The 15,771-nt window shown below is 31.8% G+C and overlaps 1 protein-coding gene across 2 annotated transcripts in view; it reads left to right on the forward strand.

Moving 5' to 3' along the window:
* Positions 1–14,184: 14,184 nt before the first annotated feature.
* The window catches only part of LOC126771060 (uncharacterized), a 125,869-nt gene continuing 124,282 nt past the window's right edge, over positions 14,185–15,771 (forward strand). For both annotated transcript variants that reach the window (XM_050490757.1, XM_050490749.1), the window contains exon 1: positions 14,185–14,269. The gene's annotated coding sequence lies outside the window, so the exon portion shown is untranslated. The remainder of the gene's footprint in view (positions 14,270–15,771) is intronic.

Raw genomic sequence — 15,771 nt, forward strand, 5'->3', positions numbered from 1 at the left:
TATTAATCAAAATCAAGCTATAGCCAGTTGCCAGTTAACAATTTTAGCCATTGCTACAGATGAAATATACAACCAAATTACGCAATTGTTGCCACCTTAATATTAAATGTAACAATTATTATTATTACAATAAATTTATTTCGTGCATCTCGGAAACAGCTCTAACGTGTTGTTTTCTAATTTGTGTATATCTTTTTCTTTCCTGGGAAAAATGCAATAAAAAAAAAAAAAAAACATTTTTAATAATAAGAGCCGAACTAGGCTTGGTCACCGAGGTAACAATACCTAATATTCAACAATACTGTACTAGCATTATTATTATCATAATATTGTACCATATGTGATAACAATATGTTTAACGCTAAACATTTTAATATTTCATAAGAATACGTAAGACTATTTTAACATACATTTTGGACGACAACAAAAGCAAATTGGCAACATTATCAACATGTCACATTTTTTAATTTATGCCAACTATTAATTTGAATTATGCCAGAAAAGGGGAAAAATTGAATTATTAAAACTTCTCACAAATAGGTAAATAAGTCTATAGTAAAAAGACACAAGCAAATGAAAAAGTTTCTTAAAAAACTATTTATCATCATTCGCCTCACACCGAATATATTCGGGATAAGCACAATATAGTAATTATAAAATGAAATATATTATTAAATAAATTAATTTAACATAATTTACTAATCTATTAAAATCAATGTTACATAATAATATTTAAGTTAGTAAAAATATATTCTGAATTATATTTGCATGAGGTAATGGGAGAAAATTTCGTGATTTTAATCGATATGTATCATCTTCAATGTATCACGTTTTATGAAAGTGACTCCAACACCTTGCGTTCTGTTACAGCATCCTTCCGTGTGATCCGCTAATTAAATTTGCCACAACTGCGAGCCGGCTAATGGAAAAACGCACTTAATAAATCTCCTATAAAACCGTTTCTACTTAATCTTAACGAGTATTTTTGTATTTCTATTTATACGAGTATATTCTACGTTCAGTTGCATTCTAGCATAATTTTTGTTGTATTCGGTATAAATTCAAGTATACGATTTTTTTTAGCTATGATTACAGTTAAATTTTAGTCTCTTTTTCGAGGATATGTCTCTGTTTTCTTAATTAATTCCTTTTTGATCCTAAGCTATTTACCATAAGATTTTTTACTGATATTATTGTATGAAATAATACAACATCAAGGAAACCTTCGGCTTAAAAGGTACTGCTAATTTTTTAATAAGTATGTTGATGATCGGGGCGCATTTGGCGCCTTGGACACTGGCGAACCAACATACCCCACACGGGAACAGTGGGGTAATGCGTTATTCCAGCGTTAAAAAAAGGTTGCGATTTACGAGGTCTGCTGGGGCATATTCGATGCTAATGCCCAATCAAGCAAGAACCTCTTAACAGTCAGATGAGAGAAATGCTCATGAACATACGCACATTTATACACACTCAATAACTGTCCTTTCAAAAACCAAATAATCGAACGCTCGGGACATTAAATCATAAGATATTCGTGTACTCAGATCTCATATATAGATATTCAGATGTCCTTAATCATACTAATAACAATAATTTCAAAGCAATATTAAAAATACAATTTTTGTATACTATTTACTAAAACAAGCACTCCCTTATTGCCTTCTACTCCGTAAATTATTACGCGTTATTTATTTTATTAAAATTTCCAATATGTTAAACAAATAAACAATTATAAATCCAGTTTAAATTCGATAAGTTGTGATTTGTTAGCCTTATTACACAAATATTGATATCGAAACGACATCGTGTAAACGGTCTCTGGACCTCGCTGCCCATCGGAGATAGTTCGTTAAACGCTGTTCAACGGACTTCTAATATTATTTCCTGTTATTATTTTGTTTCGATCTCGTTGTGTTATTAAATCCCGCACGAACCACCACCAACCACCGCTTTATAGATTGCAATTGTTTTTGCGATTGATCTATCTTACACTATATATTAAAGATTAATTTTCATATTATATGTTTTTAATTATTAAAGGCGGGACGACTGACTAATAAGCCACCTATTGGTGAGTGGTCGATACTACACAGACATTGGCACTGTAAGAAGTACCTATGTTCATTCGCCCTTTAAAAAGGGAACACAATATTATTATTTATATTTGTTGGGTGGATGACATCTATCCAGACGGGCTTGCACACTAGCTAATGGTCAGCATGCGTTGCAATGACTTTATTGTAGTATATTGTTGTATTATATATATAAACTTGAAATTTACGTTTATTAAAGGGTCCACCGAAACGCGCTGAATCTTCTGTTGTAAATTTTATGTATTTTGGTTTAATAGTGTTATCAGGTATTATTACAAAAATAACTTTTCATTTATTAATAAAGATTATGTAAGAAATATCCCCAAGTGTTAATAACTACTTTACAAAGTTTCAGCTTAAATATTTTTATTGAAATAGACTTAAAATTGTTTTTAAATCGTCAAGCGTAATAAAAAATATAAATAGCATGCACACTTTGTAGCGAAACGGCGTGTTAGTGCTATAATATCTATATAAAATTAAAATCGTAATTCACACAGATTACCTAAAAGTATATTTGAATAATAAAAAAACATATTTGTAATAACTTGTTAATTTCTACACGAGATCCAGCGATAATTCATTCCATTCGGATAATTTATGACGGAGTATATTCTAATACAGAGAAAAATGATTTAATAATGAGATAGATTATTTTTAACAACAAATTAAATTTAGTGGCAGCTCAAGTACAGATTGCGGAATTTCACAAAACATCACTTGGCCTAAAACATAATCTATATTTATAAATACGTTATTAGTTACAAACGAATTTTCCAATACGTTGATAAAATAATATAAGGATTTTTGGACGTTTGTGATTAGCTAATGATGCTATATGATGATAATGTTAATAATATTATGTTAATAATATATAAAAACAATGACTGACTGCCTCGTTGGTCTAGTGGCTTGATGTAAGGCCATAGACCCGGAGGTTCTGGGTTCAATTCCAAGGTCGGGCTAATAAAAAGTTATTGGATTTTTCTGCCAGAAAATTCTCAGTAGCAGCCCGGAGTCTTGAAGTTGGAAATGTGTTCACTCCCGTGCCTCGGGAAGCAGGTAAAGCCGTTGGTCCTGCGCCTGAACTCTTTCCGGTCGTGTCAGTTTGCCGTCCCATCAGATTATGAGAGTTAGGGAACAGAGAGTGCACTTGTGTTTGTGCACACACTTGTGCACTATAATATCCCCTGCGTAGTTGGTTAATCCCTCTTGACATTAATCGCCGTGGCCGAAATCGGTCTGGAGGACATTATTATTATTATTAAAAAACAATATAGAAATAAAGATACAATACAAACCTTTTATTAAAGCCATTTTAAAGTCATAGTAAGGTCGTTCGAGTTGTCGAGTTCTGTGTAGGCGAACGCCACGTTGTGACAATTTAAAAAAAATTGCAAGTAACATTCATGTTGACTTTTCCCGCCGAATAAAATGAAGGTTTGTTGAAGTTACTGGATAATACTAGGAAGAAGTTAGTGTGCATGCATCGGTAAAATGCGGACCGGAGAAATTCCTAAAATCATCAGGTTCATAAGTCGCGCATGCCACCGGAATTATCTTTATGAAGGACCGAGAACAAAGGACCAGATTATCTCTTATGGGCTTGTAAAAGGCCGAATTAAATAGTTAAAGGAGACAGGAATGCTTGAAGTCCCAAAGAAATACTTGTGGGTGTTGAGAACTCGTATTTATGACGAGGGATTTGATAGTTAAATAAAGAAACAGCCTTTGAATGTGCCTCTGCTGAGCTAAAGCTTTATGTACCTTTTAGGAGAAGATTTGGAGCTTATTCCACCAAGCTGCTCCAATGCGAATGCGGTTCGTGGATACACATGTAGAATAATTTCAGTGAAATCAGACACATGCAGGTTTCCTCACGATGTTTTTCCTTCACCGCCGAGCACGAGATGAATAATAAATATATTAAAAATAACATCCTTGCACTAATCTGAAGAAATAATCAGTTTTAAAACATCATAAATCTTGTCAAAACCAATATTATAATTTTCGTAAGATCTAATGACCTCGCTAATGCGTTGTCATTAGATCTTACGAAGAACGTTATGCAAAGCAGAAATTAAATTTAGACGCATTAATGAAATTGGATATATTTAATGTTGCGAATTTTAGTACGATTTCATTTTGTAAATTTCCACATATAATATGAAAAATATGCTAAATGTATTATAATTTGCATTCCACAGGAGCTGTTGTTATTTTCGTGAGCATCTTAGCATAGAATATTTCGTCTATTAAAAGAGGCGAAATAATAAACCGATATATTATACACGTATGATATATTTAACTAAACCAGTAATAGAGGATATATATAGATATTCGTAAAATATTTCCGTTTTTAAGTATAAAACTACTAAGTACTTCAGGGAAAGGTAAAAAAATTACTCAATATTTAACTCAATAAGCAACGTAGTGCGAAGTCTTCTCCTATGGTAACTTGACACTTTATCACTTTTTTTACGAAGTTGGCTAAAATAATATTAAATATAATTGATCTTTAACTTTTATCTTAAACTTTTATCCATTTGTCTAGAAATTGGAAAAAAAGATTTTATTGTACCTTAGACTCAGATTCAATGTCCGTAACGCGAATACAAATTCCCATCACTTAGCCCTTGTCGCGTATAAAATGCGCAAAGTTATGTTGTTTTCGCGGGGGCGATTATCGAGTTGCGCGGGCGCAGCATTGTTCGTCACCGCGTCACTGATAGTTCATCTCGCATACTAATTGGGAGACTGGCCGAGCTTCGAATTTTTAAGATAACATAGAGCATTCATTTATTTACTATATAAACATATATTTATTTTTACGACTAAGATGTGTATGAATACAACAGTTTCTTGTATATAAATATGTATATGAAAAATACATTTATTATACATATTATAAATACATATTTATATAAATTTGAATAAAATTCAACTTAACAAAGTGAATTAGATGTAATATTAATTAAAAACATCATATAAGTTACCACCGAACTGTCCTGACTCAGTAACCTCTATGGGTTAAACTTATATGGTTATATTTTTATAAAAGAGTAAGTATTTATAGTTTTGGCGAATAATTGAAATATGTTTTAAAAAATGTTTGTAATCGACTTAAGGAAAAGCCCACTTAAAAATTATTATGTAGTACGCAGTGTACGAATAAAAATAACTTGAAGAGATTATATACTTCTCCACAAGAACAATTACTCGTCATTACTATAAAATTATTTATTGTTCATACTAACATTCGCACGTAACACACAACTGTAATGATTTTTTTTCCCTACAGTGTTCACAGAGGTTTAACTTAAAAATAAATTTGCGAGTATCATTATTTTTGGTATTAACTAATAGTTTGGGGTAACAAAAAATTTTTTAAAGTAAAAACAAACAAAGTCAACGTTTTTTTTATTGTATTAGGTAGGCAGACTCGCAAGTGGGTCACCTGATGGTAAGTGATCACCATCGCTTATAAACATTTATATTGCATATAATATTAACAAACAAAGTAAGGGATAAAACGCCAAAACGTCTCAACCTAACTACTAGGAACTACTAGGAACTAAGATGTTATATCCCTTTAGCCTGTAGGTACACTGGCTCACTTATTACACTGCCCAATCTACTTATTAAATGCTAATTACTCGCGGATTGATTTAATATATTCTCAAATTGTATAGGTATGTGTTAAAATATAATAACCGTTAGCGAAATTTTAGTCATTATTTATATTAAGTAAATTCACCCTTTAAACTCAGCGTCCTAGTAAAATACAAAACGATCAAGGCGTTCAAATGATCTGTCAAATTATTTAATATGTTGCAAGACTTGACCGGTTGTCTCCAAGTTTAGGTACCGTGGGCGCGTCCAAGGCGCCTCCGCGGAACTAAGCTGACGTAATCGCAAATCTTTGGATATATCTTCACTACCATATTCTATTTGATTTTGAAGCAATTATTCTCTTTGAAGGTACACATTTGATTCTCTTTCCGAATATAATTACCTACGAATTCTTCATTTTTTGGGAAACTCAAGGATGTACAGTTAACGGCTTAACTACAAAATCATGATTACGGCAGAGTACAATGAGACCCCCATCTGAATCTGTGGTTGTCTTAAAAGGGATATTTGTCAAGCGCATCTATCAACTGGGCATGTAAACACCAATTTACTCCATTGGGCACCAAGTCACAAGAAAAAGGCAAACCTTAAGTGATTGGTATCAGGCAGGCAAAAGATAAAACTCTGCCAAATCTTTTTCAGGCATTACACACTGTTTCGACCCTAGACGGATGGGACAAGGGCAAGCTATGATGACACTTGTACTTTATAATCACCCTTCCACAGTTAGCTACTCAGTGAAATTATACTTCAATCAACAGCCAATCGTTGACAAAAAATGGTCACTTTGCCGTAATTTGTTCAGGGCTCACCGCTTTAATAATATGATGTGTCATGTATGGGTTAATTTACAACATCAGCTTAGCGGCTGTGTTTTCTGTGGCGTCCCACTGCTGCATAGAAAGTAATAAATAAATTTATACAATTTGATTACATATCTCGTAAAAGTGGTCTCAGCCAGAAGCTCTTTGCTTGTATGGTTATATTATTATCTAAATGCTACTGTTATTTTAACGCTTTTACTTACATAGTTCAATCCACGATCACAGTTTGCATTGCCCGCTTGCACTGTACTGATTAGAAAAAATATTGGGACGCGTTATCGTTGATTTAACTATGTATACCTGCTACCCGCCTATCTGTGCCACGATATATTTTTTAATTATTTACGACGAAGAACACGTCTTTATTTCACATATTTAATGTCATAAGTAGTCATAAAAGTATTAACAAGACTTTAAAGAGACGTATTACGAGATGTAATTGAATAAATTTTGTATTTTAGATAAAAATTAAGGCGTGCAACTTTCACGAAATATAAGAATCTATAATAATAGGTATAATTCGTCCAGTCGAAGTTGTTTTAAAATGAAATGCCAAATTGTTACATATCATATGCACTGCGCTTGCGCAAGCGGAAATCGATACGAGTTTTTACATGGAAATCTAAATAACTTGCCTTTAATATGTGTTACAATAATTTTAATGGTATGTTTTTCAAGTTTTAAATGGCTATTACGACATTTATATATTTTAAATCGTATTAGATAAGTGGCTTAACAAGAAAATTTAATTAATTATATTTGTTATAATTTACTTTCAACATTACATAATAAAATATTAATTAGTTAATATATCAATCTGAAGGAGCGCAATGCCTTGACTGTTATGAAACGTGAAATTTGAAGGAGGACTTGAACTGCGAACAATTTCTAAAATTTAGATTTTAGGGAGTAGCTTTAACTACAAATTCCAATTTCAACCTCAAACATTAGCAAACTTAAATAAATAATAATAATAATAATAATATCCTGGGTCATTTTTCATACACGGGCATTTGATCCCAAATTAAGCTTGTACAAAGGTTGTGCTATGGAAACCAAATAACTGATATACTACATATACTACTTTTCTTTTGTAAATACACACTTATATAGATAATTACACCCAGACTCAAGTCAAACAGACATGTTCATGCACACAAATGTCTGTCCTGGGTGGGAATCGAACCCACAGCCTTTGGCGTGAAAGGCAAGTATCTACCAACCACGCCAACCGGCTCGTCATAAATATAATTATATACTCACAAATATTGGTAACTTTCTGCGAATAAAGCCATGACGGGTAACGCTAATCTATTTATGTACATGTATATAGAAAATATTTATAAGCTACGGTTTTCTGTAATGTTCAGTGGCTAACTTGTGAGGCGCATCTAGTGCTATTAAGTTCGAATCCCAAGTCCGACTCATAAAAGATACCCATTTTTCTAATTATAATGCAACTGCTTCACCTTTGCCTTAGCTTATAGTATATTATCGCATTAAATATAATGAAGTAGACGTAGCGATTCAAGCGTTAATTTACTAATGGTGTTAAACATTAAGCGGTAACTCCGTTAGAGCTTTTTTCGACACATTAAAGGGTTTTAACCGTTAAGTTACGCACTAGGCCACGGACGTAAGCCACGTTAACGCGATCTCATTCTGAACGCTATCAACGCAACAATGGCGACGTATTAATTATTGACCATCTTTAAGTACTTGGTTGAGTTTATTTACCATCTTTAAATACTTTTTACTGGTGGTAGGGCTTTGTGATATTTCAGATATTCTAACGCAAAACAGCAGTACTTGGTATTGTTGTGTTAAAGTTTGATATGTGAGTGAGCCAGTGTAATTACAGAGACAAAGGACATAACATATTAGTTGCCAAGGTTGGTGGAGTATTGGCGACAGTTTATCAATCGTTTTATTTTTATTTGTTGGTAGCTATTAACGAGCTTTAGTATTATGAATCAAAAATATTTTGGAAATAAGAGTCGAAGAAAAGGTTTCAAAACATGCCAATTGATATAAGTATATTGTATATTCGCTCAAATTTTCATTTTTGGCCGTATAATAGAAACACTTGCAATTATACTTATACAGCCGCTTCTATGTATTTTGCACAGTTGATCATTTTATGTAGAAATATTTTTGACGATGGAATACGTTAATGTCATCGTTGGCTTAAGGCATGCACTTGCACTAATAAATATGGGGCAGTTGGAAATAACGTCAACGGATATGAAGCAAGAGCTTTATAAAAAAAATGCTCAAATTAATTAAATCAGGTGTTCGTTATACTATTACGTGTCGAATTGTGTTGGTTCAGGGAGTACATTTGGTATCAATACATGCGATTAATATTCACGAAGATATGTATATGTATATCTTTAAAGATGTGTGAGTGAGGCATTAAAACTTGGAATATTGACAAAGTTTCAATTTCAAATAATTACAACAATTACACAAACCTTTTAAGCGTTGGTTTGTTTGTTTAACTAAAATTTTGAGTGGCGGCGGATCACGAGATTTTTTCTTTAAAAAAATATCATTATAGAAGTTTGCTGTGTCATGTAAATACCAAGGCACGGGCGTTTGTCCAATGTCCGAACTTGCTAATTACCGTCCCTTGGGATTATGAGAGTGAGGGAATGTAGTGCACCTGTGTTTGAGCATACAGTCGTCCAGTATAATTATCTAATCTATACCTCTTACGCAGTCGGTCCATCTCTATAAAGCGAAGTTAAGAATCATATTTTGTAAAATTCGCAAAGAGAGAAGCACGAAGGTTACAACTGAAAAAAATTGTGAACTTTAGTTTGCTTAACTTTACGTGAAATGCGCTTTATCTATAATGTTGTGTGAATACGTATTTAGATAAATTTACATCTCGTAACGAAAGTTCTTTATTAAAACCATTAAATACGTTATAGTATTAAGGAAACCATGCCTACAAAGTTGCATATCACATGAGATAACAACACAGATGTAGATAACATCTAAAGCATCTCTTACTTTGTTGCATGTTTAAACTATTATTATACATAAATCTGTTTTAGTATATCTTCTGTAGTACCAAATTAATCATTATTTTTTCATTTAAAAAAAAATGGCCACATAATCAAGCTGTCAGCCGTGTTAGGATAAAAATTGTAGGTTATATAAATATAAATGTTAAATTTTGTCTAAGAGCTTGCATTACATGTGTGGCCTATGCAAGCGACGGTAGCCTACTTTGCAGGGTATATTTTAATGCATAGTAGAGTGCACAAACACAGGTGTTCTTCACTCTCATAATATCTAATAGGACGACATTCAAGCACGGCTAGGAGTAAATGAATAACTTTTTACTTTTATTCAGATTAGAACTCAAGAACTCGGAATGTTCACCTTAATAAGCTAACCACTAAACCTAAAATAAAACATATAATAAAATAAAAAACTAAGGTAGGTGTGAAATTGCATTTTAGATTTAACAAAAAACCATTGTCAGCTTTCTTGCATCCAGCTATGTAGGTCGTCATGATTTTTTGAATTATTTATATTTCTTTTTTCGTACATTTATATTATGTATAAACTAATTCGAATTAAATTATCTTATGAATTTAAATATATTTTATAAATTCGAGATCGAGATGCGTTTCATTTAACACATTTTGTTTTAACATACCAATAGAAGTGAAAACAAAAAAAAAACGTTTTAAAAGAAGAGAAGGTCTCTCATTTATGCCCAACAGTGGGACCTTTAAGTGCCTTTCTTCAAAATTTTGTTTTAAAACGTTTTTTTCTCTTAAATCAGGATAACGTTAAATGAAATTTTAAATAAGACGTTTTCTCACGTTTAGCTTCACCGTCATATTCAATATGAGACAAATTAAGCATACGAAAACTGGCATATAAAAAAGTGGTACCTTTCGGATTTAAGCCTACGATCTTGCGGTACGATTCGCCTGTTTCGTACTTTAACTGTTTACTATTCTTGTCAGTTTCCTCGGATAAAACAAGTTAACAAAATTCTCCGCATTTAAAACGCGTCAGGTGACGTATACACAGAGATGAAAGTCCGTTTCTCTCCTGACGACCCGCTTCTAAAATATACATAAACAGACAGACAGGATGCATTGCGCTTCTTGATTTGTATGCTATTGTCAAGGTCGATAAATACGTGACTGGGATATGAGACAAAGCGGAACAAATAATCGGGGTTAGGCGAAAAAATTCCTGTCACTTGCAGATTTTATACATAGTTTTGAGAAATACTTCAAACAAACCGTAAAAAAAATGCAATGATTTGTATATTGTATTTTAAAATGTATTGATTCTATTGTATATATAGAATTCGATAATTGTATTCAAATTTATGTCTCTATTAATTGTTTAAATCTGTTGTAAGCATTTCTAATTTTAAGAATCTGATATTTTGTTAATAATATTATAATTTATTGTAGTTTAATTTTTTTTATTAACTTTTTATTAATGAGTGCTTTTGTTTTGGTATAAATATGTGTTATGTGCATTAATTGTATTATTCTATTTCACTGTTTGTTTCCTATACTTAAATAAATAAATAACTTTTTACAGTTGAAATTGAAGTCAGAATTTCATTCCACCTTCTAATTGATCGTTAGAAATCTACCACATACATCAGACCTTAGCATAAGTTACAATTTTTGCTAAAGCTAAATATTATAATTAGGTATATTTCATCACTGCTAAATATTAAATACTCTTGTCTCCCCAATTAATCAAGGTCTCTACATCCCGCGATGAGGATACACGTCTGTAACACATAGTCATATAGGTTTTATTTATTTATTTGGATCTCCAACAGTTGTACATAACACACATTCAAATCAATTTTTACATTAAATTAAAACTAAGTATGCACAACCAATTACAGGAGAACACACCATTCACAAACACAATTACAAAATATACAAATCAAAAATAGAATAAAAACAGAAAATAAAAATATTTTACCAAAGTATCCTCAATATTGAATATAAATTCTTGCACGCATTTGAACAATCTATCCTAGATTCACAATGATGACATTTGGAATAATAGTTGGCGATAGTTAGTTAGTTACAGCCTATGATTGTCCCACTGCTGGGCTATGGCCTACTCTCCTTTCTTTTTTAAAAAGGTGGATTATTCCACCAATCTGCTCGAATGCGGGTTGGTGGAATACACATGTGGCGGAATTTTAGTGAAATAAGACATATGAATTTCCTCACGATGTTTTCCTTCACCGTCAAACACGAGATGAATTATAAACACAAATCAAGCACATGAAAATTCAGTGGTGCTTGCCCGGGTTTTTTTTTGTATAATGTTTAATTTTATATATTACTTTTGTAAGTATATAATATTAAATTTTAAAAATGATATAAAAAAGTAAATTATTGTATACTCGTGTATTGACAATAATTTATGTTATTTTGTTTAATGGAAAACAGTTATTACTACTGCCGTTAATTCCCGCTTTATGGTACAATCTATTCATTGCAAAACGGTAATAGCTTGACATTTAATTCAATTCTATTTATATAAATTATAATATTACTTGTGAGCTTCCTTGAATGGAAGTTTTTTAAATGTGATTGAAGTCTCGCAATTTAAATTTGGAACAGGCGACTCACGTGACTAACTCAGTAACTCTTGTAGTCTAAAACATTTTAATAATTTCTGAAAACGCGTTTCGGGCACTAAGATCTGTTGCACAGATAAATCTGTGATCTGTCGCCTTTGTTTGTGTTTGCCATATCCGGGAGCAACGCCTGAACGAAGGCATCGGACAGATCATGCGGAAATCGCCTCCTGACAGTCTCCGTAGGTAACAGTTGTTGTCATTTCTAGACAAATTGCTATATTTTTTAAGAAATTTGCGATATTGTTCACAAATGTTTATTAATAATAACTAACTATTTAATTTGTTTATAACTGTTTTGGCTCTTACCAGTCATGTTTGTTAATATGCATTCTACCCGGTTGGTTTATTGTTATTGCTAATAAAATGTATTATTATAAAGTGATTCAAAATGTGTGTAAGAGCCTCCTCTAATAAGTTACACTGTTATACTTTATTTTTAATTCGTGTATTATTTAATTATACGAGTATGATGCAATCAAGTACGATCTATGACATCTTTATACATCGGTAATTGAGTGACTGGCTTTCCAATAATATTAACTTTAAATAATATCACTTTTGAAAAATTTCGAAATAGTTTGTTAATTATAAAAAAATGTTCTTAACAAAAACTGTATTAAAATGAAAAATATTATACGTCCCACGTCTGAAAAACGCATGGTCTCGATTTAAGATTTCCAACTTCGCAACACAAGACTTTGTGACAACAAAAACTCACTAAGCGTGTGTTTTTATATGTATAATAATATTCTACTTTTTTACCTATAATATAAACATAATTTACAGAAGCCGGAAGTTCATAATATTTTTTTAACACTAACCTTCGGCCAACGACACGGCACTACAATAAGTAAAAATCACTCATTACACCATCAATGTGCCGTTACCATATATGATCTAAGATGCTGTCATTTCTGACTGCAATTACACTGGCTCACTCATCACTCAAACCAGAATAGCTACGTACAAGGTATGGCTGTTTAGCGGCAAAATAAACGATGGGCGATGGAATTGCTTAAGGCCCTATCACCGGTAAAAACAATATTAGTATTAATTAATCCTAGTTCCACTTGCGTTATTTATTACATCGCGTCATAACGATGAGAACCAAAGACTTTTTGAACCGTAACCGTTTAAGCCGTATTATGTAACATTGTAAATTATATATTGCATGTATTAAATGAGAAAATAAAAAATGGAGGTGTAAAGTATAATAAAAATAATTTTAATAACAATGCATATTGTGTATCATAATTGTATTGCATATCGCTGTATCGGTCCATCGTTGCATTGCGTTGCATTACGTTGTATCGGAGACATGACCATAACCTACCTCCCAGCTCTAGGAGGTCGTGTCGTCCACTTTCCCTCGATCGACAGCTCGATAATCCACATCTTCATTGATAACCTGCGCTCGTCAAAGATTAAATACGCGAGATGTAGACGTATGTAGAAAGCTTTAGTTGACAATCAAAATGTGATTTTCTTATTAACGATTCATGTTAGCGCAATTTATATTATATATAAGTATAATGGAGAACCGAGCTGTCATTTCTTTAGCATGCAACACCGCACTGCACCGTCAAGTAAATAAGATATTATAATTACGGTGACGTTGAAATTAATAATTATAATAAACTTCTTTGGGATTTACATTTTATAATAGACGAGTAGACTAGTAGTTGTAGTTGTATTATTTATTTATATACCTACGAACCTATATCCTAGCGATGACAACTTACTTTTATTTACCTAATTAAGATAGTGATAATTTTCGGTATGACGAGTAAAACATTAATTATGGGAATAAACCGATATTGAATTTTATATATTCGATTCTATACTTTGGTAATCAATTTGTACGTCAGAAAAATAATGGGTGAGCTACCACTTCTGTATTAAACGAATCTCTTCGCGTGTCCGCTTTCCACGCTGCGCCCGCGCCGGCCGCGACATAACGGGCCGGTGTGTTGACGCGTGCGCACGCTTAACGAGCGCGAGTGTTGTGATCACGTTGTAGTGTTGTGAATCGTGTTGCATATCCAGGATATATTCAGGTGATTTACGTGTTTAATAAATTTTTATTAGGTTATTATATTTTATTAGTTTTATTTAGGGTATTTAATGTGATTCGCTTCGTTTATTTGTAATGGAGGTAAAAGTTTTACCGTTTCGTTAATTTGCTTGATGGTAGTCTATTTCGTTTTCTGTTATTTTTCTTCAATATTGAGAATAAAAAATATCATTATTAAAAATATTATTTCTAAATATAATAAAAGAAATTATCATTATTAAAAAAGTTTATACTATAAATGCGTCAAAATATAAATGAAGAGGGTGGCAAATTAATTAAAATTGGTCGTCAGTACATATACGTTTGGATCAGACAGTATATATATGTTGGTAAACAATAATTTAATTTTCGATATTTGAAATGGTTCCCATATGACAATATTATTGTATCAATAATATTTTACGAATTGCAAAAAAAGTTTGTTTACGATTTAATACCAATTACCCTCGTTCGATTAATGTAGGGTTCAACGACCGCTACCGACAAAGTGGCGCAGGCACAGATTTAGAGTAACGAAGTTTTCTTGCTTTTACCTGAAACGTTTCTAATTACAATTAATACGATACACTCTATTGTTAATTTAAGACGCGGTAATAAAAGTTAAAGTATCGATTTCTTGTAACTTTGTTGTTTAAATTAATACGTTTTCTTTTGATGTAATTCTAAATTATAATGATACTTTTGTAACGTCAGCTGTTTACACACAGTAGTGATGTGGGCTAATATCACATAGATAACGAACACACGATCTTATTTTAAAACGAAAGAAAGAGGAAATTTCGATTCTAAAATTGTCATGAAATTCGGTTTTACATAGTAAAGTCTAAAGTTCAATATCTTAACCTACCTACCTATTAGTTAGTTGACAGGACACCTAGGCAATAAAATAGTAATAATACTAGTGTGCTTAAACTGCTTTTAATGTTATACTGAGAAATGTATGCAAACTTAGATAAATTCGAATATTTGAATGAAAAAATATTTTCAGCAAATATAGACGTTGTTATATCGTAGAGATAATATATATTCAAAATTCAAATGTATTTTTTTAAATTACTCATAATAAGAATAATTTAAAAAAAAATATTTATAGGAAAAAAAAAAACAGTATTTGGTGTATAAAATTACCCAAGTTATATTATTTTTAATCGTCGTTGAATTTTCACATTAAAATGAAAGATTATAAGACAATATCTTGTATTTTCTGTTTACACAGCTGCGTGCGTGTTATGTTAGAATCTGTAATATTTAAAAGCTAGCATGTGTGATTGTGTGGGTGTTTATTTATTTTTATAAGAATACATTATCAAAGACTTTTCCATTGAAATATTAATAAAGTTAACATTTAATCCTATAGAAAAATATAGTCTACAATTCTTGTATATTATCGCGAAGTGACTGAGTAACATTCACGTTCCTGGCCTAGGAAATACGAGAATTTTAACTGAATATTGCGACTTAAATTCTATACAAACACCATTGACT

Source organism: Nymphalis io, chromosome 1, assembly GCF_905147045.1.
Source record: "Nymphalis io chromosome 1, ilAglIoxx1.1, whole genome shotgun sequence".
NCBI lineage: Eukaryota > Metazoa > Arthropoda > Insecta > Lepidoptera > Nymphalidae > Nymphalis > Nymphalis io.